At 50.8% G+C, this 14,072-nt stretch overlaps 2 non-coding genes across 2 annotated transcripts; one reads left to right on the forward strand and one right to left on the reverse strand.

Moving 5' to 3' along the window:
• Window positions 1-4,267: 4,267 nt before the first annotated feature.
• LOC138243522 (U1 spliceosomal RNA) lies at window positions 4,268-4,432 on the forward strand. The gene has a single exon (XR_011192177.1). It is a non-coding gene; the product is annotated as a U1 spliceosomal RNA (small nuclear RNA).
• Window positions 4,433-5,039: 607 nt separating this feature from the next.
• Window positions 5,040-5,158, reverse strand: LOC138244937 (5S ribosomal RNA). The gene has a single exon (XR_011193554.1). It is a non-coding gene; the product is annotated as a 5S ribosomal RNA (ribosomal RNA).
• Between the last annotated feature and the right edge of the window lie 8,914 nt (window positions 5,159-14,072).

The following is a 14,072-nucleotide window of genomic DNA, read 5'->3' on the forward strand; positions in this document are numbered from 1 at the left end:
CGAGGAAACGGTTCTCCCTTACCACTCTTTTCTTTTGTCCTTCCGAAGGTGGATCCGCCCTGCATCTCTTCTCCCGCTTTCTCTTTCCCTTCTTGCTGGGAGTTATTAGGGCCCTTTCTCCGGTCAGCCATTTTGTCCGTCGTCCTGGCAGCCATCTTGTGGCACTGGTGCGGCTGGGGGTGTGGCCTCGGCAGTTTCAGTTCTCTGTGGGGGAGGTGCGGGTTCTTTGTTCTCACCTCTCTCCCTTTGTCTTGAGACCAGTTTCTGCTGGCCGGCTTCCACCACCTGCGCAAACGAAGGTTTGCTTACCTTGCATTGGTGAAGGAGGTGTCCTTCGGCGCCACATCCGTTGCACTTTTTGGCTGCCCGGCAGGTTTTTGCCAGGTGCCCCTCTTTGTTACAGTTGTGACATCTGACGATGTCACACGTGTTCTCCTTGTGGCATCCTGGGGTAGTAAAGGTACCCCCTGTCGGCTCCGATGTTGAAGCGGGCCGGGGGGTGCTGGAAACCGTCGACGCCTTCTGGGTCCTCTTTCAGGAGGACTCGGTACTGGCGTTTGCCATACCAGACGCCGCAACTGTCCCTGATCTCTTCCGAGTCTCGAGGAAGAAAGCAAGCACTGCGGGCAGGCCATGAGTACCTACTCCCAGCCAAGAGGCCAAGGAGGCAGAGCAAGAGAAATGGGGAGGGGAGAGGAGAGAGCAGAGTGAGAGAACGTTGCTGCCGGATCCCACCCAGCTCAGCTGCTGCTTGGCCTTAACCCCCTAGGCTCAACCTAGAGCGATACCAGCTCAAGCACTCTTGAGAATCTTCGATCGCCTTCTAGAACTTTGGAAAGACAGGAACTGCGGGCATCCCACTTGAACTGGATCTTAGCCAAAAGGCCGATAAAATTGGATTCCAGCTCACTGGCCCTGCAAAACTTAGTTCAAGACTTTAAACTCTCAGACACATATAGATGTATATATCCCACAACAGCAGGATATACGTGGTCAGGAAGGAATAGCAGCTCCAGAATTGACTATTGCTTTGTCTCAGAGAGCGTGAAAGTTGTTGGGGTCACTCTTCAGCCTGTCTTCTTCTCAGATCACCAAGCTTTAGGGTGTAGAGTGGAACTCCAGGGCGGGACTGTCTTTGGCCCAGGCCTCTGGAAACTCAACACAAAGCTGCTAGAGAACGACGGGGTAGTATCCCGCTACAAGTAGTGCTAGCCAGGAAACAGAGGCAGCTGCAGCGTTTCTACACGAGACAGTGGCTTCGATGTGCTCGAGGATATCACCCTTTTAAAAAAGGACCTCCGGAGCATAGCCGAAGAAAGTAGTCGAGGAGTGCTGTTAAGAAGCAGAGTGCAGTTCTTGGAAGAAAATGAGAAGTGTACTTTTTTCAGGAAAGTGGTAGGCTCCAAGTCTGTCATGAAAAGTGTAGTTGATGAGGAGGGAAGAGAGAGAACAGAGCCGAGTGCTATCCTCTCCTGCATCGAGGCCTTCTACTCAAGACTGTACAGAGGTAAAGGATGAAGAAATTCATTTTTTTACCTCAAAGCTAGAAAACATTTTGAGTGAAGAAGATAGGGAAGTACTTGAGAGGGATTTGACAGTAGAAGAGCTGAGACAGGCTATGGAGAGCTTACAGAAGGGGAAAACTCCGGGTGCTGACGGGCTCCCTAAGGAATTTTATTGCACCTTTTGGGATCTGCTTCAGGATCCGCTAATGCTCCTTTTCGAGGAAAGCTATAAGACAGAATTGCTGCCTGACTCCTTAAGAGAAGGCACTATCTCTCTCTTGTTTAAGAAAGGAGCAAAGAATGACATAAAGAACTGGAGACCCCTCAGCCTGTTAGGCGTGGACACTAAGATCCTGTCCAAAGCCCTTTTCCTGTGCCTACAAAATGTAGTGACCTCACTGGTAGGGAAAGACAGACTTGTGGGATAGCAGGACGCCTGATGAGCGACAACCTGGCCTTGTTGAGGGATGTCTGTCTGTACTCAGAGGATCGCTCCCTCCCTCTGTGCATTTTAGGTGTAGACCTAGAAAAGGCCCTTGACCGCCTAAACCGGCAGTACTTAACATCGGTACTTGAGCACATGAAGTTTGGCCCCATCATGAGAAAGTGGATTAACCTGCTGTACACAGGTAGCAACAGCAGAGTAATGGTTAATGGCAATAGATCACGCCCCTTTGAAGTCTGTTCAGGGGTGATGCAGGGCTGCCCATTATCCCCCTTGTTATTCGTTTTGGCTATGGAGCCCTTAGCCTGTGCCTTGTGCCAGGATCAGGCCATTAATGGGATACCAGTGCCTGGAAGTGGGGGGGGAGAGGTAAAGACATCTCTATAAATGGATGACCTCACCCTGCTCCTCTCTGACAATGTCTCAATTAGCAGAGCTCTGTAGTGCTGTGATCGTTTCTCTTTGGCTTCCTCTGCAAAAATTAACAAATCTAAGAGTGAGATTTTTTATCAGAACTGGAGGGAGCCAAAAGAAGGTCATGATCTCAGGCTGCAAGAGAAGAGAATTAAGGTCCTGGGAGTGTATTTTGGAGAAAAGATAGGAACAGTAAATTGGCAGAACAAATTGCCAATCTTAAACAAAAAACTGATCCAATGGAAGGACCGAGACCTCACCATGACAGGGAAGGTGCTGGTCATCAAAACCCAGCTCTTGCCTATCTTGAATTTTCTGGCTTCTACCTTCCCAATCCCACACCGTGTTGCGGCGGTGCTGAAGAGATGGATGTTTCATTTTCTATGGGGTGGGAAGCAGGAAAGACTCAGAAGGGAAATAATATACAGGCCGCTACTCTCAGGGGGGAAGTCTGTCCCAGATATTACTACGAAGCTGCTGTGCATTTTCCTGGCCTTTGTGCTGAGAGGGTAGAGAGGCGTTCAGTGTGTGGGGTGTCAGACCCAAGCTGGATGTCCCACTCTCTGACACATGCCCTGCAATTTATGGGACAGTTAAAAGTTTTCTAAGATCTCACCCAATTGGCCATATTCCCCTCCGAGTTGTCAGCGTCCAAAAACTGGAAGATTTCGTTGCACCGCAGAAGAATAGGCAGACCCCTGTGGGCATTTTAACATCAGCCCAAACAAGGAAGGTGTGGAAACACACATCCTCTAAGTTTCTGTGCAACATTCACAGAGATTTAGCCTGGAGTGTCGTCCACCAGTGCTTACCAGTCCGAACTTTCTTGTACCGTAGGGGCCTCACCCACAACCCACAGGAAACTGTGACCCATCTCCTGTGGTCCTGCTTTTTTGGTAAGGCCTTCTGGGCACAGTTTGAAGATTGGTTGCAAGCTCTCTCGCTCCAATTTACCCTGACCGCTGCTTTCGTCATATACGGCATCTCTCCTGTCAAACTTCCTCCTGACGTGTTTGACAGGATCTGGGCCGTGGTGAACAGTGGGAAAGACGCCCTGTGGAGAGTTAGGAACATGGGGCTGTTCAAAGGCATCGAGGTCCCAGTCAAGGCAGCAGGTAGCCTGGCCCTGTTCATCACCCAAAAGAACTATTACCTCAGACATCTGTGGAGAGAAGGGAGGGAGGAAGCAAAAAATCTTTGGGAATAGAGAGCATAGGTCAATATCTCATGAAACTGTGAAAAACATTATCATGTTTAAGTAAAGAATGTGATTTGCACCAGAAAAAAAGAAAATTGTTGCCATGTAACTGTTACCGTGTCAAAATGTAATGAGATGTGATCATATATACTGTTTTAAGTATGTATATTAATGTAAAGCTTTCTGATTTGTGATGTCCTGTATTTTTTTTTTGAAAAGAAAATAAAGTTCTTAAAAATCGAAAATTGTAGGTGGAGTTGTTGAATTGTTTTCTTGTTTTGTGGAAGCAGTGTTTGTTTTGCAGTACACAACATGGCAACTTTTGGATCCCGCAAGAATGCTGTGCGTTTTGAGCTTTTGGATGATCTCTTCATGGATCGTCTGCAGTTCAGCAGAAAGTGTTGCAGAAGGAACTTGGCTTTGAACCTCGGCACTTGGATTTCATCTTTGCTCTCCCAGGTCAGAAAGCATTTGAGGTTGTTTTTGCTACCTATTCTCTGTTTGAACAATGTGTGGATGTGTTTGAGGCAAAAAGAGGGGAAGTTCCTGCCCTTGAGAAGATCAACTTGCAGCCCGACACAGAGAGAGAGGAAAACGGTGCATGTTATTATGTTCTCGGAACTGGCAAAGACGGAGGACATTCACACCTGGCTTAACCAGTACTGCACCGTCCACCATGGAACTGAGGTTAGAGATGTTGACGGTATAAAAACAGGAGCAGGGGAAATACCTTGATCAAGAAGGAGGTTCACCCAGAGCGAGGCTCGGCCATTGCACTCCGGCTGTGCTGACCCCTGTGAATTCCCCAAATGTGGGAATCTCGACTGCATAATTTCTGGTAGTGGGGGACTGCGTTCGCGCTCTCCCCTGATGTGCTTGGTCCAATATCGGATACGGAAGAGTTACGACACCATGAGCTGCGATACGATCCCAGTTCGAAGGGAGTCGATTCCACTGCTGGTTCTCGGTTTCTTTTAGTTAAAGGTCCGGAGAAGCATTTCAAGCTGGTTACACTACTCCTTCCGGACATTCATTCCCTTTTCAAAGTCAGTCGTTTTGCTGTAGTCTGCATTATTAAGGCCAATTTATTTGGTCATGGGAGCCTCGGTACTGTATGCTAATTCTCAAGACAGTTTCACCCGTTTTCTGATTGCTAGGTTCTGTACCAGTGCAGCCATGTCAAACAGTGAATGGCTGTACCTCTATTGTATCCGTGCTCAATGAATGAAATCAGTAATAAATGAATATATGTATAGTTATACGAAAAACAAGTGGTTTATCGACTCATCTTCATTTGCAGATTTAGAGGCAGCTTCGATATTCGTTTTACAAACGGGTTTTTTTTATATGGGTCACACACATGCCATAGCAACAAAACATCTCTAGAGATGAGGCTAAAGATCACCTTTCCATCCTCCAGGTTTTCCTCCCAAAGCCTACGGTACCAACGGCGACCCCTGCTGGCCAAGAGAGCAAAAGCTTGCAGCACCTGGTATTCCCAGGCGGTCTCCCATCCAAGTACCAACCAGGCCCAACCCTGCTTAGCTTCTGAGATCAAACGAGATCGGGCACATTCAGGGTGGTGTAGCCGCAAGTGAAAGCCATGGCGCCTGACTCGCTACTTGAAGCTGTGTGTGGCTGGGGCTCCGTGCCCCCCAAGAGGGACTGAAGGATCGTTCGTGTGCAACTCTTTGGAAAGGAGCTTCTTTCCAAATCGCATTGCGTACCTGGATGTTGGCGAATGTGCTCGCTTGTGTTGGCTTGTCCCGCACTGGAGGAGAACAAACAAACTGCTCGGAGGAGCACAAGCCAAGTCTTCACAAGACAAAAACCTCCAGTGCACAGCACTCAAAACATTTCTGGGCTGTCGCGTGTTTATTTCAGCACAGAAAGCGCACCAGTCCAACACGTCGGCCGGGCGCGCGGCGCCTCCGCCCTCTTGTGGCCTTGCGGCGTCAGAGCAAGAGGCTCCTTCTCGCTGCCTTTCCGCTGTTGCAGAGCCCCGAGAGGGAACCTGGAGTGCACACTTTGTGGGGGGCGGGGGACCGCGTTCGCGCTCTGCCCCCAGTCTCTTGCGCGAGTACTAAATCTCACGGCGCCAGCCAGCGGCCAGGAGACAAGTACAATATCGAGGGACAGGGGGGCCTCGTCATTGATTGTTACATATGAGACGGGGATTAGGAGGAGACCCAGACTGATTGGTAAAGGGGAACACTAACACCAGAGTGACACCCCCGGCGTCTCTTTTTGAGAGACGCCCTGGGATTTCTGAATGGCCAAGGAGGGTTGGGACCTCGGTTTTACGCCTGCCCCAAAGGACGGCGCCTGTTTGTGCAGCAGAGTGTCGCCATAAGGATGCTGGGGCATAAGAAAGCCACACAGACCGCAGGGTGAGCGCTCGCTACTGGTCCCAGTCACACCTCTTGCAGGAGCAGCAGCAACCTGAGCTTTTCCGGGGGGAATCTCCCATCCGGGTGCCGGCTAGGCTCACACCTGCTGGGCTGCTGTGGGTGAGCCCAGTCGAGAGTCGCAGGGTGAGATCTAGTCACCGGGGAGAAACGATACAAGCGACGGATTACTCTGCTCCCAGCACTTGAAAAGACAGACAAATGACTCATTCCCGCCGGAGCTGAATGAACCTGAATTCCCCCGCCCCGCTATGTTTGCTGTATTGTCTTTGAAGCCGGCCCCCGAGACGAGACGGGCTGTTCCTGTGCCCCAATTAACACTTTACAGGTGCCATTCCCTGGCATTGTGGCCATTGTCGGTGGTCACACGCGATAAGATAAGGTGGAGGAGAGCGGGGCATGCCCAGCGCCAGACATTCAAGGAGGGGGCTGTGCGAGGTGAGGTGAGGTGCGACACGCCGGAGCCCCGACGCTGCTAATGCGGAGCTCAGGGACTGCATCCCTCAGTCAGGAAAATGATTGTAATGCACACTGATGCAAAAGCGATGAAAATGGCTGACATTAGAATGTTGGCTCAAAAAGCCTGGGGAGCTGAAGTCTCTGCTTCCTCAGAGCGAAAACCTGCTAAAACGGCCGTGTTCGCCACTAAAGCCAGCAGGGTTGACGACTCGCCTCAGCTCGAGGGAGCTGAGGTTCCTGAGCCCGCTAAGCCCCGGCGCAAAATAGGCAGGCAGGACCGCACTAAGCGTCAGAGCCGCCGGGAGCGCTACGGGGAAGGCAAGGGCACAGGCGGAGCCTATCATAAGGCTGGACGAAGGGAGTCGACTGCAGCCCGCAGTCGAACAAGCCCTTGAACAAGCCCTGCTTGAGAGATCAGGACAGGGTAAACCTTCCGCACCGAATGCCGGAAGCGTGAATGAGCTTAGGGGGACCACGCCCCTTCTCACTGGAGGAGGCGGGGATCCATCCCAAACCCCTCCCTCAGTCTATCTGATTGGGTGGGAGGGTTCCTGCCTGGAAGAAGGCTGTGACTCTGAGTTGGGCGCTGACCCCGCCCCTGAAGTCAAAGAAAAGGCAGGCTTCCAACAATTCTTAGGGAATCTCAGCCAGAAAGGCAAAGCAAGGCGTATTTATATCAAGGTTTCTCTTGAAAACGTCTTAGATAGAGAAGCACTGATTGACACTGGGGCTGAAATTAGTTTGATGTCAGCCGATCTACTCAGCGAGCTCAAACGAGTAGCGAAAGGAAAAAACATCAGACTTAAGGTAGAACCGTGTAAGATAGATATTTCCAGCTATACCCAGGATCATGCCAGGATCACACACCGAGTGTGGGTGGCACTTAGGTTCGGGCCAATGAATGTGGTGCATCCTGTTTACATCTCTAGGTTTAAAACAGAGCCACTACTCATTGGACAAGACCTGCTTGACAGGCTGGAGCCTCTGGTGGACTGCCAGCATGGAAAATTGTGGGCTCAGGTCAAAAACCCTAAGCCTGCCGTACAGCAAAAAGGGGGGTTCAGTGGTTATGCTGTGATCACACAGTGCCCACTGTACACTATAGCTGAGTTGGAGGTTCCACCTGGTTCCTCTGGATGAGAAATAAATGTCACGGTCTCTCAACTACAGGAGCAGTGCTCCGAGCAGCTGCTTGACCCGCCAGGTAAAGCACACCCCTTTTTCATCCCTGAAGAAGAGTGGATCTCCCTGTCCGGTAATGAATGGGAGTCCTTTCTGTGCATCCTGGCACCTCAGGGGGACCAGGACTACCACCCCATGGTGGTGGGAGGGGTCCAGGTGGCAGAAGTGCAGGTTGATGATGTAATTCTTAGGCTCAGCTCTGAGAAGTCCATAATCAGTGAAGGTCTGTTCGAGGACCTGTCACAAAGCCGTCAGGTGACCCTGGTGACGCAGTCACAGGTTCTGTGGTGGGCACCCCCACCTCATAGGTCCATTTGGAGCAAAGGAAGCTGTGTTCCAAAAGGAAGTTTGCTCACTACTTCCTGGTAGCACCTCAGCTGACCCATTCGGTCTGTATTGGTGCAGACCTGTTGGTTCGACTGGGCGCCCAGCTAGACACAGTAAACAGTGTGCTGTGGAACAGGCGAACCCAGATGCCCACTCTCTAAGCGGCGACCTCGAGAACATTCGGTCAGGTCAGACGATTCCTAAGGCCTGCCAGGTAGTAAACGAATCGGACCTGATCATTCCTGCGTCAACAGCAGGGTTTCCGGTACGCCTTGTCCTAAAGAGGGGACAGAGAATGGACGTTGAGATGGTTTTCTTCCAACCATCAGCTCAGTTTATCAGACTGAACCTAGCAGTCTGTGGTACCCCCAGACTGGAACGGAATGGCCGAGCCACTGCCTGTTGGTGCAGAACATAGCAAAACAAGATGTCAAAATCCCTGCTCGCACTGACATGGGACTGGTAATTGACAATGGTTTCTATGATTTCGAACTGGCCATCCCAGTACTGGGGCAGCTCCCTGGTCCCTTGGCCAGGGAGGGGGGAACCGAGCAGGTGTACTACACCTACCCCCGGCGGATGATTGCAATTATGCCAATAGAGGGATTCTGGAGGTGTGCAGGGTGGACCTTAGCGATAGGGATGAGATGGTTGTGTACACAGTACACGCAAGTGTTCCGACGGACCACTCAGCCGAGAGTGCGACCCGGGATACCGCCATGCCGCCAAAAGCGGGGTTCCTAGAGCAGGTACAGGAACAGTTTGGTAAGGCAGATGCCCTGGAAACGGAAAGCCAGCATCAGCAGCTGCATCAGATCTTCCAGGATTTCCAGGAAGTGTTTGCACGGGACGCCTATGACTGCGGGGTGACGGATTTGCACACAGTGCGCATTCCCACGGCCCCTGGCGCCCGCCCAACCTATGTCAGGCAGTATCGCATTCCCCTTACGGCATACGAGTCCATAAAGCAGACGTTGGATGCTCTACTAGAGTGTCAGATCATAAGGGAGTGTAACTCCACTTATAACTCCCCACTGTGGCCGGTGCTGAAACCCAATGGTAAGTGGCATCTGACCATTGACTACCGGCAGCTGAATAAACAGGTTCCTTTGTCACGATGGCCAATGATCTACCTAGATCAGGAGTTAGCCAAGGTGACAACAGCGAAATATTTCACCACAGTGGATGTGGCCAATGGGTTCTGGACCCTTAAGGTAGAACCAACAGACCAGTACAAACTGGCCTTTTCCTTTGGAAACAGGCAGTTCACCTGGAATCGATGCCCCTTTGGGTATTCCAACACCCCAGCGGAGTTCAACATATTTCTGCACAAAGCCATGAGTGATGCAGCCGCCAGGGGCAACCTGGTCTATGTGGACGATATTCTGATGCGGAGTCAGACCTGGGAAGAACACATGGCCGAGATCAGGCATGTGTTGACCCAGCTCTCCCGTGCAGGGGCCAAACTGTCCCTGGCTAAGGGACAGTGGTGTAGGACCCAAGTGGAGTACGTGGGACCATTGGTTGGAGCCCAAGGCATACAGCCACAGTCCAGCAGAGTCCAAGCTATCTAGAAGATGAAGTCGCCCACTAACCTGTCTGAACTGCGCAGCTTTCTGGGAGTATGTAATTATTCCCGGCAGTTCATTGAGGATTACGCTGAAATATCAAGGCCCCTCCACAAGCTGTTGCAGAAAGACGTGCCCTTTGAGTGGGGGCCTTCCCCAGAACAGGCTGTGATGGAGCTGAAGCGCAGACTCGGTAGTGTGCCGTGCTTGGCCTACCCTGACAAAAATAAGGTCTTCTACCTTGAAGCAGGAATATGACCAAGTGCAAAGGGTGGTGGCGTCTGCCAGTTGAGCCCTGAGCCCAGTGGAGCAAAAGTTCTTGGACTGCGAGAAGGCCCTGTTGTCTACGGTCTGGTCGGTAGAACACTTCCGTAGTTATGTTGGGGGACAAAAGATCATCATCGAAACCTGCCACCAACCTGTGATATTCCTGCATAGCCAGACTGAAAGCGGGCAGGGTGTCAAATAGCAGGATTGTGGCATGGATGATGGCCCTACAAGGCTATGAGATAAAGGTACGTTATGCACAGAGCAAGAAAATGTACCTGGGACAGGGCCTGGCTTTGGGCCAAGTGTGTCACGGCTGTGACACTGACATGGAAGCTCCAGAAACTATTCCCGCTGCTGAGCTACCGAACAATCATCGGTACTACGATGAGAACATGGGCCAGGGCTTACCCATGGCCTATGTTGACGGTTGCTCTTTTCGCCACGAACAGCAGGTGCTAGCAGGGGTAGGAGTAGTCTGGCAAGACAATACTCCCTGTGGGCCGACCCGCTATAAGCTAGGACCAAAGACTAGTCAGTATGCGGAAGTAGCTGGGGTGCTGATCACCCTCCAGCAGGCCCTAACACATGGCCTTAAACAGTTTGTCATCTGTAGTGACTCGAACTACACCCGACATAGCTTCGTGTCCCATCTTCCGTATTGGAAGGGTAATGGCATGAAAAATGTCTGGGGCGAGGAAGTAAAGAACAAAGAGTTGTTCCTGGCCAGTGACAAGCTCACGACCGAGGCTGGAATGATGGTTTACTCGAGGAAGGTGAAGGGACACTCCCAGGTGAAGGGAGCCGACAAAGACGGGAATGATGAGGCCGACCGGCTGGCCAAATCTGGCGCCTTAGAGGGTGAACCCTGGCAGTTCCAGCAGGAATGGCTACCCCCAGAAACCGTGGCTGAGGTCAAGGCGGTCACCCGAAGCAGGGCTAGACAGGATGTCGGAGCTGACCCTCAATCTGTAGTGCTTGGGTCACAGGGTTTTAACACCGATCTTGCGGAAATGCAGAAACAGGACCCAGCAATTGGGCAAATGTATCGGCATATCGCTGACCAAGTGCGTCAACCTCTTTCGGAGCAGGTGCTGAGCCAGTCTCCGGAGCTGAAGGAGCTGGCAGAGGTGAAAGACAACCTAAAAATTATAAAGGGGTTGTTGGTTTGTGTACCAGTTGCACAAGGTGTCCCAAAGTGGGTAGTTCCCCGCTGTCATCGGGGGGTCATGATCCAACACGCTCATGACGAACCCTGTGGAGGTCACCGGGGAATCAAGGCCACATACGACACTATCCAGCAGGTGGCATTCTGGCCTCACATGGGCCAAGACATCGCCACGTATGTAAAGGGGTGTTTGACATGTAGCCAGTTCCAACCATCACGGCCCTTGCACCGTGCACCACTCCAGAAAAAGGGCATGACATTCCCCTGGTCCAATCTACAAATGGATTGGGTGGGGCCGCTGGTGAGGTCATCCAGAGGGAACAAATATTTCCTCACTGTTACGTGTGCATTCACAAAATGGATTGAGTGCCTCCCAGCACCCAACGACACGGCAGAGACAACTGCAGTGCTGTTGGTGAACCATGTGTTCAGTCGATGGGGACTCCCCCTGACCGTGGACTCGGATCAGGGAACCCATTTCACAGCTACAGTAATGGCAACCCTGTGGAATATGCTTGGGGTCACGGCCCAGTTGCATATCTCCTACCACCCTCAATCCTCGGGCCAGGCAGAAAGGGCAAACCGAACGGTGGTTAGTATGCTCAAAAAGTTTGTCTCCACCAGCAGTAGGGACTGGGACATTAAGCTGCCCCTGGTTCTGATGGCCATCCAAGCTACGCCCCATTGCTCTACGGGGGTCCCACCTTTTGAGATGATGACAGGTCGGAAGATGACTCTTCCCCTACACTGTCTTTATGGGGTGGAGGACCTGAGCACGACTGGGGCTGCTACCGCCCATCAGTATGTGTCAGACCTGCGAGCACATCTGCAGGCAACCTTTGCTTTTGCCCAGAACAATCTGGGAAGGAGTGCAGAGGGTAGGAAAGCATACTATGACCAAAAGGCAGTTAACCAGGAACTCCAAGTAGGAGACAAGGTCCTGTACTTCCAATTTGCCAAACCCACAGGGGTGGCCCGGAAGTTCTTACCCAGTTGGACAGGACCCCACGAGATTGTCGATAAGGTATCACCGGTAGCTTATCGAATTCGGATTGAAAAGGGAAGGCAATCTCTGGTCTACAAGTGGGTGCATCGCAACCACCTCCGGTTGTATCGCCCACCTCAAATGGTGCCGGAGGACACAGAATAGGGTTAAAAGTCCAAACCCGATCAAAGAGGGGGGTGCCCCTTGGTAGCTGCAGGTAGTTAGGTACTGTAGTGTAGGTCCTGCTAGGAAAATGTATTCAAAATTATAGTGGAACTGTACCATGTGCCTCATCTGTGTTCCAGAATGGGAATCCTAAAACTGCCACGGCTGGTCCTGACAGTACTGTGGATCGCCTCGACACAGCCCCTTGAAGTTGTGGAACCCGGTCCTCCTACCGGCATAGTCCTGCAGGACGCTCCCGGATTGTTGTTAACAAATTGCAGAACATATACTCAGCGAGTGTATGTACGGCTGGACCCACATGATGTGTTTCGGAAGCACATCAACATGAACAGTAGGGTGTCCTATCATAGTAGGCAGTGGGCTGGGGATACTATATGGCATGCCCAGCTAGACACTATACACATGCTCCGCCAGCTGAGGAAGGCAACAGTCACCCAGGAGGAGATGACAGGCCTCAGCCGCCCCAAAAGGTTCTTGGGGGGTCTGATTGCTGCGGCCTCCGCCGTGGGTTCGCTATTTTCAGCGGGTCTGTTTGCTGCTAACACTGTCACCCTGACCACCCTGAGTAGGCAGGTGTCTGGGTTACGTAAGGAAATGACAGAAATTTATGACAGGCTGTATCAACAGCAGCAGCGGCTGGAAAGCCTAGGGAAAACCTTACAGGGCACAATTTTAGCAGTAAACCTTCATGCAGCAGTGTTAAATAACACCCTCCACACCGTGGGCAGGATTGTCGACGTGGTACAGTGGTACTATGCTTATGTGCAACAGGTCAGAATGCTGATGCAGGATCTGCTTAGGGAGCTTAGTGCCACGGTAACTAGCCTAGCCATGGGACAGATTCCAACCTACTTGGTTCCACTGTCCTTAGTAGAAGAAGTACTGAGGACAACCACTTCCAAGATGGTGCAGCCATTGCAAGTACATCTTGCATACAGTCTAGGCAGTGCCATTCCCATACATGTCAACCCCGAAGCCAAGGAAATAGGTTTCCTGTTGAACCTTCCCATCGTGAGTAGCAAGGATATCTATAGACTCAAGTCTATATCGAACGTTGGCTTCTGGAGGGGGGACATGCATGTGAAGTTGACCACCCCGCCGCTCGTAGCTTACCAGGAGGATGAGCCGAATTTGTACCTTGTTCCAAACCTGGAACTGTGTATATCAACCAAGGATATCCACTGGGTATGCCCAAGTAAGCCATTCCTTAGGGACACAACTCAGAGGTTGTGTGGTATCAGAAAGGGGGCTGCCACTGAAAAGTGTAAAGCCACAGTGACGAGCAAAAGTGAGGTTAAGGAACTCCAGGTTGAGCAGGTGGGAAAGATTTGGCTGGTCAGCACACCACAGTTACCTGTTACAATAACCTATGACAGACATGATACAGCTACTGAAGTGCAGCTACCCAACCAAAAAGTTTTTCTACAAGTTCCTGAAGGAGCTTGTAATGTTGCCATAGCCAAAATGTAAATGTAGTGGCTCTCTGAAGGCACCAGTTCTGTAGGGTTTGGGCATTTACTGGAATAATTATTAATTGTAGCAGTAAATCACAAAGTTGATTCTTTTGATGGCTTTAGAATCCAACCATGCGATATAACTCAAACAACGCACACACACAGGTACTATATACACGAGGATACATTTATTAATACATAGAATATGCATATAAACCTAACAGATCTTATCAAGAGGGTTATCAGAATACAAAGGGTATATATTCAGTCAGTTACCAAGAGTTACATATATCAAGAGGACATACGTTCAGTATATCATTCATTTAGACCATTTCGTAATTGAACTTGGTTACAACTTCTACATTAGATACTCAAAACAAGTACATAACTCTTAGGAATTAAATTGATATCAACTATTTGGGATAACAATTGAATTCTCGAGCTGTAATGCATTGAAGTTGAATACTCATCCAATCTCTGGGGATTCAGATCTCCTGCGGGCACAA

This window comes from Lepisosteus oculatus, chromosome 14 (genome assembly GCF_040954835.1).
Source record: "Lepisosteus oculatus isolate fLepOcu1 chromosome 14, fLepOcu1.hap2, whole genome shotgun sequence".
Taxonomy (NCBI): Eukaryota; Metazoa; Chordata; class Actinopteri; order Semionotiformes; family Lepisosteidae; genus Lepisosteus; species Lepisosteus oculatus.